The following is a 14,592-nucleotide window of genomic DNA, read 5'->3' as shown; positions in this document are numbered from 1 at the left end:
CCTCTCTGAGCCTTTGTTTTCTCACCTCTGAAATGAGAACGTTTGACCAGATGAATTCTAAGGTCTTTTTCACATTTAACATTCTGTATCTGTCTGTAACAGGTTTGAAAGGTGCCAGGATGTTTTAAGGGAACTGAAGAAATCAAATTAGTAGATAGGGAGGAGGTTTCCTCAGACAGACATTGATACTTCAATGGCATCAAGACTCTTAGGTCAACCGTGCCACCTGCTTGAGTCATCTGGTTTCCCACATCCTCTTTTAAAGGAGCTACGCACTGTTCCGCCGCACTAAGGTTCAATTTCAAGTTCACATGGTCCAGTTCTAAAAGGCCAGAGGGATTCTTTGTTGGCCTTGATGACTCACAGGGACGGTTTGCCACCTATTTTACTGACTATGATCCAGAATTGCTGCGCTGATAGATTACTGAATCTTTTGCTTGGTTTTTTTAAAAGGTAAAATTTACCAGCTGGTAATCTCTGGTTATTTTCTGATCTGCTTCGCCAGATGGCACTTTCAGTGATAAAACTGCACAGCACAAAGAGGTTTCGCTTTGTTCTATATCTTCTCTGCACCCATTTCTCAGATATCAACATTTCTACTCATGTAGACTTTTTTGCTAAACCCAGAAACGTAGGCATTCAATGATGAAAGCTGATGAGGGAAGCTTCCAGAGTCTGATTAGCTTGGAGTCATCATCTAGTCACTGTTTGATTAGACATTCACGTAAAATTATACACATTTCTATCTGGAGACTCACTTTGATTGTGAGCAATTAAAAATTCACTGTTGTTACTACTGCATTATCATTATTGTATTGATAGCGAATATTGTATAGAAAATTCTATATTGACATTCACAAAACATCTTTTAAAATACTAACCTGGGCTTCCTAGGTGGCGCAGCGGTTAAGAATCCGCCTGCCAATGCAGAGGTCACGGGTTCGATCCTAGCTCCAGGAAGATCCCACATGCCACGGAGCAAGTAAGCCTGTGTGCCAAAAAAAAAAAAAATACTAACCTATATGATCTATATTATCCTTTGGAGAAGTATGGGACTGTAGATGAGAGGATAAGCTTCAGAGTTTTATCAAACTGGATTTGAATTCCAGCTCTGCTCTTAGATTTGGTTAGTCTCAATGTCCTTATCTGTAACATGGGGATAATAATACTTAATTCACACTTGTGGGTGGATTTGGAGACATAATACTAAGAGCCTAGTTCAGTGCTCAGCACACAAAGCACTCAATAAATGGTGGCTATTACTACTATTGTTATAATTATTCTCCTTCTCTACATGAGGAAATTGAGGCTCAAAGAGATGCAGAGATTTACTCAGGGTTGTTTATGCCATCAGTGATAAAGCTATGATTCAAATGTAGGTCTCCTGGATTCAAGACTTGTCTGTGTTCTTTCCCTGGTGTGACATTGCTGCCCAAAAGAACTGTTTTAATACACTAAAAGTGCCTAGCTTTGTTATTCAATTCATTAAAAATGGTATTTGTTGCTTTTTTCAGCTTTTTATCTTTTTTGCTGTTTTGCTTTTTTCCCCTTTTTTCTTGTTTTTGGCAGTGAACAGGGATTGAACCCAATCTCTTGACTGCCAGGGAATTCCCCCCTTTACTTCTTGATAGTTCTCTCTCTCTTTCTCTTTCTTTTTCCCTTTCTCCCCACCGTCCCCCCCCCTCCCCCCCCCCACCCCGTCTCACTCTTTCTCGCATGAGCTCTCTCTCTCATTTAATAGAACGCAAATTAGGGAATTTGAAGTGAAGAGCAATAAAAAAATAGTCCCTGGGTTTGTTTCTGACTCATCTTATAGCCAAACGGCTCCAACTTACACTCAAGTGCCTACCTCTTTGAAAGTCTCCAAATGTTCCTAGATCTTCGGAGCTGGAAGTTCTCTTCCTTCTCTTCCATGTCATGTAGCACATGTCCTTCATGAAAGCAGAAGAAAGTAAGTTAGCACAGGAAGTTCAAACTAGTGAACGAGCCAGAGCTAGACCCCACATGTCCAGGATCCCAGTCCGGATTTCTTTCTTCTTCTCTTTGCTCTTCAGTGAGTGTTATCTCTCCTCTACCCTTTTACTAAAACTAATGTACACTGTCTTCATCATCCTATGTGCTGGATTTGCCAATCATTTAAAATATCAGCTGGTTACACAATTGTGACACTCGAGACATCACAGTCATAAGACTAGCACAGCTTCTTTGGAAATCATGCTGTCAGGATGGGAGTCTCCTCCCAATGTTTTTGTTCTAGTCTTAGGGTGGTAACAAGAGGCTTTCTCGTGATTTACCTAAGCCTTCCTGCTTGGGGCAGAATTGAAAGTAGGGCAGTACTTGCCAATCCCGTGGTAGTTCAGTGTCTCCGTATGGTCATAACCAACATTAAGAAGTATGAAAATTTAAATCCTATGCTTGCAGCCCCCCTCTCTCCTTCCCTCCCTCCCTTCTTTCCTCTCTTCCTTCCCAAGCCAAGTACACTGCTAAACCCAAATTTGGAGATTTTCCAAGTTAGGCCTCTTTAAACTTGATCCTCTAGAAGATCCTTTCCCCCTTCTTTCTCCCACAGTCACAGTGCCTACCTCACAGTGCTCCCAAAGGCAGTGCATTTACAAATGCACAGAGGAGGGAAAAATACATGCCCAGTTCTGAGTTATGATCCCTGACTATGTTGAACACATGGCCTAAATCAAACAATGACGGTCATCTTGGGTTTTGAACCGGGTATGAATTATTTTCAAACTCTTCTTGTCACTTAAACCTAAATTTCATTCCTTACTAGCTGGGATACCTTGGGTGAGCAAGTCATTTGACCTCTCTGGGCTTCTATTTTTCCATCTGTCCATGGCCGTGACGATAGCTTAAAGGGCTAGTAGAAGAAATAAAGAAGTGCTACCTGCCTGGCACATGGCAGCCCCTAAAAAATGCTAACACTGTTTCCTTCCTTGCCTCCTTAGTGCCTCTACTGCCCCTCTTCAAATCCTCCTTGGTTCTTTCCCAATTTCCACCAACAACATGGTGGAACTTGGGGTCATTTTTACACTGCAGGCTGTTTAGTTCATTTCCATTTCTGCTCAGCAGGGAAAACCAACTTTCCTTCTCATGGCTCTGGAATTTGTGTTTCTCTTTGTTTGCTTGAAGTCTAACATTGTGGGGCATCAGCCTGCACCTTTGATCTGATCCATGCTAGTCCAGGCGGACAGCTCTGCCTTGGCAGTGAGATTTTAAAATAACACCGCAGGTAAGCACTGCTGAAACTCAGCTGAAACCAGCCTTCCCTAAAGACCAGCTGCCTGCCCAACCAAAAGTTTTGGATTCCTCTCCAGGATTACATCTCCTTCTGGGCTATTTACTCAGCCCGCAGCTTACTACAGAGCTGGTTTTCACCGTGTGATAAAAACTACAAAGATAGCTGCTTTCTTAAAGACCGATGGCATCTTTGAGTTGCCTCAGGCTTATCTGCAGCAATTTTCCTGTAGCCATTCCGCCAGCCCGCAGGCCTCTGATCGCTGGTTTTTCACACCCTTGGAATTTATTCCATGGATTCCTAATGGCTGGGCAAGTCTGCTTGGAGACTTGCCCTAAATTGAAAGGACCCCTTTTTTGCAATAAGTTCACAATGAGTCAGTCCTGTGGGAGGGGCAAGGAGAGGTTTCCTAACCTCCTCTCAAGACACAGAATTCCCCTTGGCCCAGCAGTGCAGGGTCAGGAATATGGCTTCCAGCTTCTTCCTGTGTACCCGGGAATTATAGCCAGGAAACCACAGCAGCAGGTTCACATATTCCTTCATCAAATATTTATTGGGCATTTACTCTGTACAAGGCACTCTGCTAGGGGCTGGGTTGACAAGATGAGTAAGTCATAGTTCCTAATGGACAAAAGCAAACATACCTACACGTAATTATAATCCCATGTGATCCATATCATAAGAGAAGTCTGTGTAAAGGGCCAAGGGTTCTAGGGGTAGGAGGCCTTCACATTGGATGGTAGAGTGTGGTGGATGAAAATGGTATCACAGAGGAGGTGATCGTTCAGCAGAACTTCAAGTATGATGAGCTCAACTGACTGGAGACAAGTGACTTAAGGGCCAAAGTGGAGGAGAAAGCAGAGACTGTTTGGTTTGGATTCCACCAGAAGTAGGTTCAGAGACAAGGACTTGAATGCAATAGTTAATTTGGGAGATAATCCCAGGAAACAGCAGTAGGAGAGTCAGGAATGCAACAGGAATGGAAGGAGGGTGTGTTATCAAGACAGTTGCCGTTGGACTTCCCTGGCAGTCCAGTGGTTAAGACTCTGCGCTTCCACTGCAGGGGGTGCTGGTTCGACGCCTGGTAGGAGAGCTAAGATTCCACAAGCCCAGCCATGTGGTCAAAAAAAAAAAAAAAAAAAAAAGCTGGCATTTGAAGCTAGCATTAAGAAAAAAAAAAAAGACAGTTGCCATTGTGGGTAATTGGAGCTCAACCTCTTTGAGCAGCTCTGGAAGTCAGTGTCGCATAATGCATGGCTCACACTTATCCCAACAGAAGGGCAAAGACATTGGAGTAGGAGGAGCTGCTTCCAGGGACCCTTCTGGCTTGTCCTGCCTAGGGTGTTCCCGCAGCCACACAAGAAAGAGAGATGCAGATGTTTGCAGCAATTTTTAGTGTGGGCAGGTAACTGGGGCCCGATGTGAGCGAGGCCCCCATAGCATGAGCCATGAAAGGCACTGAGACATGAAAAGAGAGCCATGAATTATGGACCATTAGTGAAGGGGCAAGAGATAAAACTGAAAAAGAAAGTGGTAGTCAAATTGGATGCCTTGCTAAGGAGTTCGATCTTTATTCGATAGGGGGTAGGTGTCACTGAGGGATCTGGGCAGCAGAGTGCTCTGGTCAGATGAGCCAAGTGCCACAGATGCAGGACGGGTTATGAGATGGGAAGGCAAAGCAACACCCAGATACTGGACCTGCCAGCATGCTGGATGGACAAATCAGTGGCACTTACAAGGATGAATTAACTGTTCCCTCTTCTGTACTCTCAGGCAAAGCAGGACCCTTATGTTATTATAATAATTGTATATGCTCACCCAACCAGACCATCAGTTTATGGGCTGTGGTTTCATGCACCATCCTGAGTCCAATACCGAGTGCAGGGTCCGCACATGGCAGGTACTTAGGAAGTATTTGATTGATGGATGACTAGGTTGGTTTACACTCATAGCCGTAATCAAAGCTATGCACTGTGCTTATAGCAGGATTATCCTTGATTCCAAAGAGCGCTAGATTATTTGGTGTATGCATTTTGGAAGTGGACTACAAAGATGGTGCTGACAGGATGCTCTGAAGTATTTTGAGTCTCCTCTATAAGCCCAGAGCAGGTCACAGACGAGGCTTCCTTCCTCCGGGCTGCTCTCACAAGCCCTCAGTGGAACGTTGCCTAATTGTCACTTCCATGGAGACATTTTGCCACAGTCTCTGTGTCATCACCGGAGGCTGGACTTTCCCTCTGGCCTCGGCCAACTAAGATTCCTAGCCCCCTCTTTCTGCTGAAATCGGACAACAGTTGCTTCTGGTTGCCGACCAGAGAAAGAGGCGATCACTGTCATTCAACAAGAGGATAGTTTTCTGAAGTGGCTGTGTGACCTTTTCAGAAAATCCCCATGGAAAGGGGAAATATCTTGATGGTAAACAAGAGGAAAATAGAAACAATTCAGTAGCCAAATCACTTCTGGAAGGGGCTCCACACCCAGTGATTCTGGCCCAGATCTCAAAGTAGAAGAGAGTGAATCAGATCCCACCCAGAGTCCAAAAAGAACCTCTGCTGTAGGCACAACCAAATTGAATTCATTAAACAGCTGTACTTCAAACATTTTAGGAAGGAGATTCTTTACCCTTTTCCATTAGAGATCAAAAAATTTTATGGTTAAGAAGCCCTTCAAGGAAGTAACAGAACTTTTGACCTGGAAACTTACTTCATAGCTGAGGAAACTGAAGCTGAGCCAGTGCTAACACATTGCCCCTTAACCCCTAGTTTAGAAACTTCCTTCAATCACTCATCAAGCATTCCTTGAGTGCCTACCATGTGGACCTCTAGTTGGAACTGGGAAAACACAGCTCAACAAGAGAGTTTCTGCACCCCCAGGAGTGGGCTCATAATCCAGTTGAGCAGACATATTTGCATTTAATGAACTGTAACCAAATGTCACCAGTGCTACAATAAAGGCATATTCAAATGCATCTTGAAGTCTTACCAAGGGTCTTTTTTGTTTAAAAAAAATAGGTATGGAATTTCCCTGCTGGTCCAGTGGTTAAGAATCTGCCTTCCAAAGCAGGAGATGTGAGTTCCATCCCTGGTTGGGGAACTAAGATCCTACATGCCCTTAGCATGGCAACTAAGCCTGAGTGCTGCAACTACTGAGCCGACACGCACAACTAGAGCGGAGCCTGCGCACTACAACAAAAGATCCCTCGTGCTGCAACTAAGACCTATCGCAGCCAAAAATAAATAAATAAATAAATATATTTTAAAAAATAGGTGCTAATATTTACAACAGATTGCAGATGCTTCTACTTCTACCTTCTGCTCCAATCCTTGTGTTCATTAAGAATTGTACACATTTCATTAGGTACATACTTAATGTAAATCCCTGAATTTTATGGTAAAATCAGAAAGCATATGCTCCCATCTCAAGTTGCAGTGTCAAGCTGTTATTTGTCCAAAGAGTTAAAGAAGCTGAACTGAGGTATTTACCTTCCTGCTGCCTACAACCTCAGAAACTTGCTCACTGTGCTGACAATAAATGGAATCACATGCTAAAAAAAATAAGGAAGGATAAAGAAAAAGGAAATCTTACTGCTTGCCCAGATTTATTATAAAATCAACGATGAAACAATGTTTTTGATGGGAGGAGTCATACAGGTCACTAGCCCATGAACTGGTTGTCATTGCCAAAGTAATAGGCTGAAGTTAGAATGTGATTTTATTTGAGCAATATTGCCAATTAGGGCCTAAAAGAAAAATGCTGGTAGACTAGCATCTTATCAGTCTAAGAAGAAAAAATACACTAGTCTTACCAAAGTTAAGAAAGGTGATACTACCAGGATGATAGCTTTCTGATTAGTAAGACATGAGGGGGAAAATGCCCCTGGGGACAGATAGGTATGTGTGTATAAATTTCACTAACTCTGCCATTGCTATTTCATATGGCTCTTCATTCAAGAATTTAACTTGAAAGTGTGAGTCAGTGATGCATTGCAGTAAAAATGCCACTTAAGTTTTGGAACCATATCTCCTTCTTCTCCCCTACTAGTCAGTACTGACCTAGTTTCAATTACCTGCCCCATTGCTGGATGCTGTGGTGAACCTGTTCCTGACAACTCATGAGATGCCCCACTGTCCTACCTGCCGGTCTCCAACTCTCTGTGAATCCCTATTTTAATTGATGGCCATGAGAAGCTAGAAACCTTGGAAGCAGGTTGCCTCCTCTCTTTTTCTCACTGCCACCCCCTCCCTTCTTCCTTACCACATTCAGTTAATACCAAATTCTCTCAGTTCTATTTATTCAACAAATCAGGGAGGGTTCACTTGCAGTAAATAGAAATCATTCTGGCTGTTTTAAGCAGAAAGGGATTTAATATATGCAACTAAGTACTTACACAATTATGGGAAGTTCAGGTCTTCCACTGCACCTCGAGGCCTGGCTTCCACAGTAACACTGCATAACTGGCCTGTCAGGGGAGCTGCTGCATTACCACAATCAGGAAGATGGGGAGCCAGAAAACCACCACAGGAACTACTGACTTCAGGGATACACCACTTTCTGGGATCAGAAAACTACCACTGCCATGTTAGCAACAGAGGCATGCCATGTCTGCTAGATCCACACCAGCAAAAAATGGGTGCCCTGTGCTCTGTGCTCTACCCACAAAGCTAACAGCCCCCACGGGATGATGCCACAGGAACACTCCATGTGTTTATGACTGTGCTTGCTGGAAGAAACAGCAGAAGCAGCCAGAAACCTGGCCCCTTACTCACTTTTATCTTCCAAACCTTGCACAAAATGGATGTTTGTCAGAGCTCACATTGCATTTGGAGCTTTAACTGCAAGGGGTTTGGGAAATGTGGTTTTTAACTTTCCAGCCTTTTAGGACAAGAAGGTACACTGGAAGGAGAGTGGAATGAGATAATTCACAGTATCCACCACATTCAACATCCCTTGAACAGCCACTGCCCTATGACCTGGTCATCTCTTACCTGAACCATTGAAATTTCCTCATAACTAGTCCCTCTGCTCCCAAGTTCTCCCCTGCTTCAATCCGTCCTCTGCACTTAAAACACACCTGTGATCATGTCACTTTCCTGCTCAAAATCTTATCACCTGTGAGAATAAGGACCATTCTCCTTTCAAGTCTCTTAACAATCTGGCCCCAACCCACCTTATATATCCTGCCACTTCACCACCCCCCAGGCTTTGGTCACACTGGGTGTTAAAAGCTTTCATTGCCCCTCCTCCCATCTTGTCATTGTTGTTCGTGACCTTTCCCTGACTAGAATACCCTACTACCCTTCATTTTTCTTATTTTTAATTCCCTGTTCAAACATTACCACCCCTAAAAAGTTTACTTTCCCCCTCTTTCCACACAGGCAAAATTAATGGATTCTTCCTGGAGTTTTGCATCTCTCTCTACTGCCTTCCTTGCTTTATCTTATGTGCAGTTATATATGTGCCTATCTTTCCAATATGAGGGAATGGATCACATTTCTTTTCATCTGTGTATCGCCGGTGTGTGATTCTTGGTAGATACTCAAGAAATATTTGTTGAACAAATGAATGAATGACTGACTTGTTCTGTGTGTCTAGGACACCCAATCCCACTTGACTAACTTTCCTCTTCAGCTTATAAACATTCCGAGGCCTTTCTCCTCTCAAAAATCAAGCTTTCCTTTGATCCTCTGGCTATTATCCTACCACTGTTCTTCATTTCAAGCCCAGTTATCTGAGAGGGTTGTCTACACCTGCTGTCTTCACTCCTTCACCACCCAGCTTTACCACTCCACCAAAATCACCCTTGTCAAGGTCACCAGTTCTCTCCTAGTTGCTAAACAAAATGATAGTTTTCAATCCTTATCTTACTTAGCTCTTTGCCTCACCTGTCTTTGTGAACTTGCCTTCCTTCTTGAATCTCATTCCATCCTGGGCTAACACTTTCTCCTTAGCCTTCTCCACGGACTCTCCTCCCTTTGTCAGGACAGAGTCACCATCTCTAGTCCTCTTCTCTTCTTCTTCTCCCAACACAGTGGGTGGTCTTGTGGCCCCATTATCCTCCTAACTCTTTTCCTATCATTCTCTCCTTCCATCCCTCCACTCTAGCTACATCAACACTCTTGCTCTGCCTGGAGTACACTTCCTCTGGGTGTTTGAGTTGCTCTGCCCCTCACCATCTTCATCCCTCTCAATGTCACCTTTTTCAGAGAGGCCTTCGCCGACCACCTTTGAAATACTGCAACCCACCTCAGCTTTATTTTTCTTCCTTTCTTTACTCTTCTATTCCCTTCCCTGCTTTATTTTTCTCTGTAGTACTTTCCATCATCAAACGTGCTGTATATTTGACTTATTTCTTACGTTTGTTTTTCTTTATGTCTGTCTCTTCCAATCAGAATGTCAGCTCCAGGGAGACAAGTTTGTGCCTGTTTTTGTTCACTGCTGTTTTCCCAGGTTTTAGAACAGTGCTTGGAACGTGGTAGGTGTTTAATAAATGTTTATGCAATGAACGATTATCTCTACTCTAAACCTTTTCTTTTTAAGATTTATTTTTATTTATTTACTTTATTTATTTTTGGCTGCATCGGTTTTAGTTGCGGTATGCGGAACCTTTGTTGAGGCATGCGGGATCTTTCGTTGCCACACACGGGCTCTTCATTGCAGCAGGCAGGCTTCTCTCTAGTTGTGGAGTGCAGGTGCTCTCTTCTCGTGTCTCCTATCTCACTCCCAATAACTGATTAGTCACTAAGCCCCATGACTCTTACCTCCTAAAAAAATCCTTAATCCTTCTCCCCATGTGCTTTGCCTCTAGCCTAGCCTCTAACAGGTATGCCAATCTGAGCTCTGCACCCCCCTATTCAAAACCCTTCTGAACTCCTTAGCATAACAGATAATTCTCTTGAACTGGTCTCTCTCTCAATTTCATTTTACACTACTGCTATCCAACCCCCTAGCTATAGAGAGCTCCTTGTCTCAAAACCCTGAATCCAGCATCTCTCCTGTTCTGGGGTGGTTTTCACTCTCCTGAAATATACTTCTCAACTTCTTTACCTGGTCAACTCCTTAGCAACCTATAGGCCTCTCAGTTTTGACATCGTCTCCCCTAGCTGACCCCTTAAGCCTAAGTTAAACTGCTATGAACTTCCTGAGCTTACACACTGTAAGGCCATTGGCTGGTTGCTTACCTGTTGCCACAGAGTCTAAATTCCTTGAAGATAGAGACCTTATCTCATTTGTTTTTCTATATTCAGCATGAGGCACAGAACCTTGCACATAGTAGATGCTTGATAAATATTGGCTGGATAAAACAATAAGTAGACAGTTGGATGATGAATCATAGCAGGAAATACTTACATTGGGCTTATTATGGTCTGGTGCTCTTCCCAGCACCCTACTTACACTGACACATGGCACCTTCCCAATACTCCTAATGGTGAGGATACTGGTAAGGAGCCTAAAGGCCCAGGATGGTCAAGTTATTTGCCCACAGTCACACAGCTGGTAAGTGTCAGAGAGAAGATTCAGACTCAGGTATCTGGCTCCACACTGTTCATAGCTACTAGCTTACACCAGTGATAGACGGGTGGAAGGTGTATACAAGCATAGTCTAAGTAGAGAAACAATAGAAACAGGTGAGAATATTCACATTATTTTTATGTGGCTTTTATGGTCAGTAAATTTGGCCATACCTGAAATGAATTCTGTCCTGTAAAATACTCATCCCCTACAATGTATGTCAAACAAATTAAAACCTTATTCATATATTGGACAATACACTTTGTATTCATTCTCCAATGTGACCCTAAGCCTCAGATCCTAGATGAACTAACCCCTATCTTCCTTGACACACACTTCTACAAATTGATATCACAACATTCAAATGTATATCCACATTCACTCATTCATTCCACAAATATTTTCTGAGTGCCTACTGTGTGCCAGACAGTGTCTTTATACTGGTACTACTGCTACTAGAATACACATGCCCGATATAATGTAATCATAGACAATATAGAATCTTTTGTGAGGCTGTAGAGTGTAGTGGTTAGGATCCCAGGCTCAGGAGCCAGACTGCCTGGGTTAAACCCCAACTCTGCCATTTTCTAGTTGTGGAACCTCAGCATTGTCACCTGTTCTGTGCATTGATCTCTTCCTCTATAAGATAGGTACAACAACAGCCTGTCTCCCACAGTTGTTGTGAGGATTAAATAGTTAAAACATGTAAAGTGCTTCACACAGCATCTGGCAAATACTCTAGTAAGCACTTAATAAATGTTGGCAATTTTATGTTGACAATTTTTTTAAATAAGTTATTGCTGAATGATTGAGCTTCTTATGTGAGGCTGTTTTGCATTATAAAATAAAAAGAAATCTGCAGGTCTTCTCTGATGGGGAATAAGCCTTAAAGTGATACAAAGGAATTAACGGCATTTGTTGCCATAACAAAACCATGTCTTGGTCTCGAGTGGGCCTTTAAGGGCCTGTAATTTACATTAGGGCTCCTTCCATCTCAGCAGGCAAGTAAGTCGGGCAAAGCCTGCAGTCTAAGCAGGCAGGCTTTGGCAGAGCTATTTGTGCAGGAAGAACGGAGGTCAAGGGACTCCTTGTATTGAAGGCCTTTCTCAAAATGAAGGATTGGGCTTCTGATTAATGTTCGAAGTGAACCCCTGCTATACTTAATTCCCTTTTCTGTGAACTCAGTACATTTTTAAAATTCAGTTAGGGGCCCTCCTACGGTGTGGCATGGAAACCACAAACCCAGATGCCCTTCTGACAGAGTTCACACTGCCCTCCCATGTCTTTCAACCCATGGGCTGATGACTGCATTCTAGGGTTAGTCACTGTGCTAAATTCTTTAGGTTAAAGTGTGCGCAGAAATAACATGTCTTGAATTTGCATACTTTAGATCCATTGGAGACTTAATATAAACCTTTAAAAATAAAAGATTTCTTTATTTCTTTGGTTGCACCGGGTCTTAGTTGTAGCAGACAGGCCCCTTAGATGCGGCTTGCTGGCTCCTTAGTTGTGGCATGCAAACTCTTAGTTGTGGCATGCATGTGGGATCTCGTTCCCTGACCAGGGATTCAACCTGGGGCCCCTGCACTGAGAGCATTGAGTTTTAACCACTGTACCACCAGGGGAGTCCCAAAAGATTTCTTTAAAAAAAGCTTCTATGGGTGGCTAGTGGCCACCATGTGAGGAAATGAGAAGCTGTGAAAACTGTGGGGATGAGAGGTCTCTCTGGGTCAAATTGCATGTTTTAGATTATAATAGGGTTTCTTTTCTGAATAATTTCTGTTGGGCAAAATATCAACAGCCTCAATGAAAGCTAGAGTTCAGATTGGTGATTTTATCCCATCTACTAATAAGTTTTCTGTTTAAAATTAGGAGGAATGAGGGAAACTGGTAGAAAGTAAGTCTATTGAGAATATAGTTGCCTTATTCACTTTATAAGATCAGCTCCCATAAGAAATAAACAATAGAAGCTCCGCTCCCCCCAAAAAGTCAACTACTTATCATATAACCACTGCTACAAGGAATTTTTATATAGAGAAATAATTATAACAGTAACAATAGCAGACAGTTATACAGCAATTACTATGTACCAGGCAGTATTCTAAGCTCTTTGCATTTATTTATTACATGCCTCATTTAGGCCTCACGTGTACCATTTTAGTGCAGGGTCTTTCGTCTTAAAAAAAAAAAAACTAACGTGTTGAAAACAGAGTGTATCGAACACTGTGTTTTTATGTGTATCATCTCATTTAATCTTCATGATGACCCCACAGTTAGGTATTGCGTGAGCTGCAAACTGAGGCTCAGAGAGTTAGATAACGCTCCCCACAACTGCCAGGATGTAAACTTCGGTCTTATTGACATCAAGCCTCAGCTCTTTATCTTGCTGCCCTTCTGTTTGTCATAGAATTGGAACCATACTGCCTAGGGTCAGCATGCCTCACTTTCATAGGGATATTTGATGGGGTTCTTTGTGGGTTTCCATGCCTCCAAAGTGAGAAGTGTCCAGAAACTCTGGTTAGAATTTCCTGGCCCTCTCCCCACAACTAGGAGCTAAAATAAGTTTTGGAACTCCTTGATTCTGTTCCCTAACTGGGTATAGGAATAGAGTAATCATAGTTCTAGCGGTAGGCAATAGTGAAAAGCAGTTAAAAACAAACAAACAAAAAAACCCAAAGCAAAAACCCTTGGCTTTGCTACTTACTAGCACCTTGGAGCAACACTTCAAAACCTCAGTTTTCTAATCTGAGCAATGGGATGATACAAATGATTTGTGCCTTACCCATACATACCTCACACTGTTGTGATGACCAAAGATGACAACTCATCATCATTGGAAATTCTATGTAGATGTGTGGTTATTATTAAATATTGCTGTTTTTTACAAAGTTCTGAGGCTTGCCCCTATTAATAAGGCTGTCTTGGAATAATGTTATTTCGTCTTAAATATGTGAAAAACAATTCTTTGTGAGCTGTGGAACAGGTGTTTTCCAGGTACAAAAGGAAATGCCATTTCTGGAGTACCTACTATGTGCCAGGAATCATAATGAAACTGCACCTCTCGTTTCAGTTTTACAGAAATCCAGAGAGGGAGATGTTGTTATTTGATAAATGAAGAAATGGAAGCTCAGAGCAGTGAAGCAATTTGCCCAGCATCACATAGCTGAGAAGTAAAACTGAGGTTCAAACTCATAACTATGGAAAACAATCTTCATGCTGTTTGCATTCGCTCTGGCACTCGGCCTTTTAGGCAGAAGGGAAAGAAGAAAACAGAAAGCCAAAGGCAGGGGTCTGCAGAACTCAAATGCCCCAGGATTACGGGGTTTGCTTGAGAATTAAAATAACAGTGATCATAATAATAGTCATAATAATAGTAAAGACAAAGACCAGACATCGAGATCAGCTACACGGAAGTAGTAGTGAATGTGCACGTTTCTTTCGCCATAGACTGCCAGTTTAAAACTCTGCTTTATTTTCTCTGTACTCCGCGGGAGAGCAGTGGACGTAGTCAGGAATAAGAATTATACGCACGTAATAGTGGCAGTGTACAAAACTGAGAAAGAAGGAGCAGAAGTGCCAGGCAACATGTGAGAGAAGGTAGCCAACTCAGAGCTTCCACGAGGACTTGCTTCCAGGGACTGGGGCCTCCTCAAGGGCCATCTTCCCTGACTCCAGCTCCACTGTGCTCCACACTTTCAAACTCATTTTATTATTACTGGTCATTATTCCCCAGGTTTGGCCCATTGCTTCCTATGGAAAAACCTGTTCTGAGGTGGAAAAATCTGTGAGCCTGAGAATGTCCCTTCTTGAATTCTTTAACTCAGAGGGTCCCTGAC

Source organism: Hippopotamus amphibius, chromosome 3 (genome assembly GCF_030028045.1).
Source record: "Hippopotamus amphibius kiboko isolate mHipAmp2 chromosome 3, mHipAmp2.hap2, whole genome shotgun sequence".
NCBI lineage: Eukaryota > Metazoa > Chordata > Mammalia > Artiodactyla > Hippopotamidae > Hippopotamus > Hippopotamus amphibius.
The sequence above is the reverse complement of the archived record's forward strand: the minus strand, read 5'-3'. Positions refer to the sequence as shown.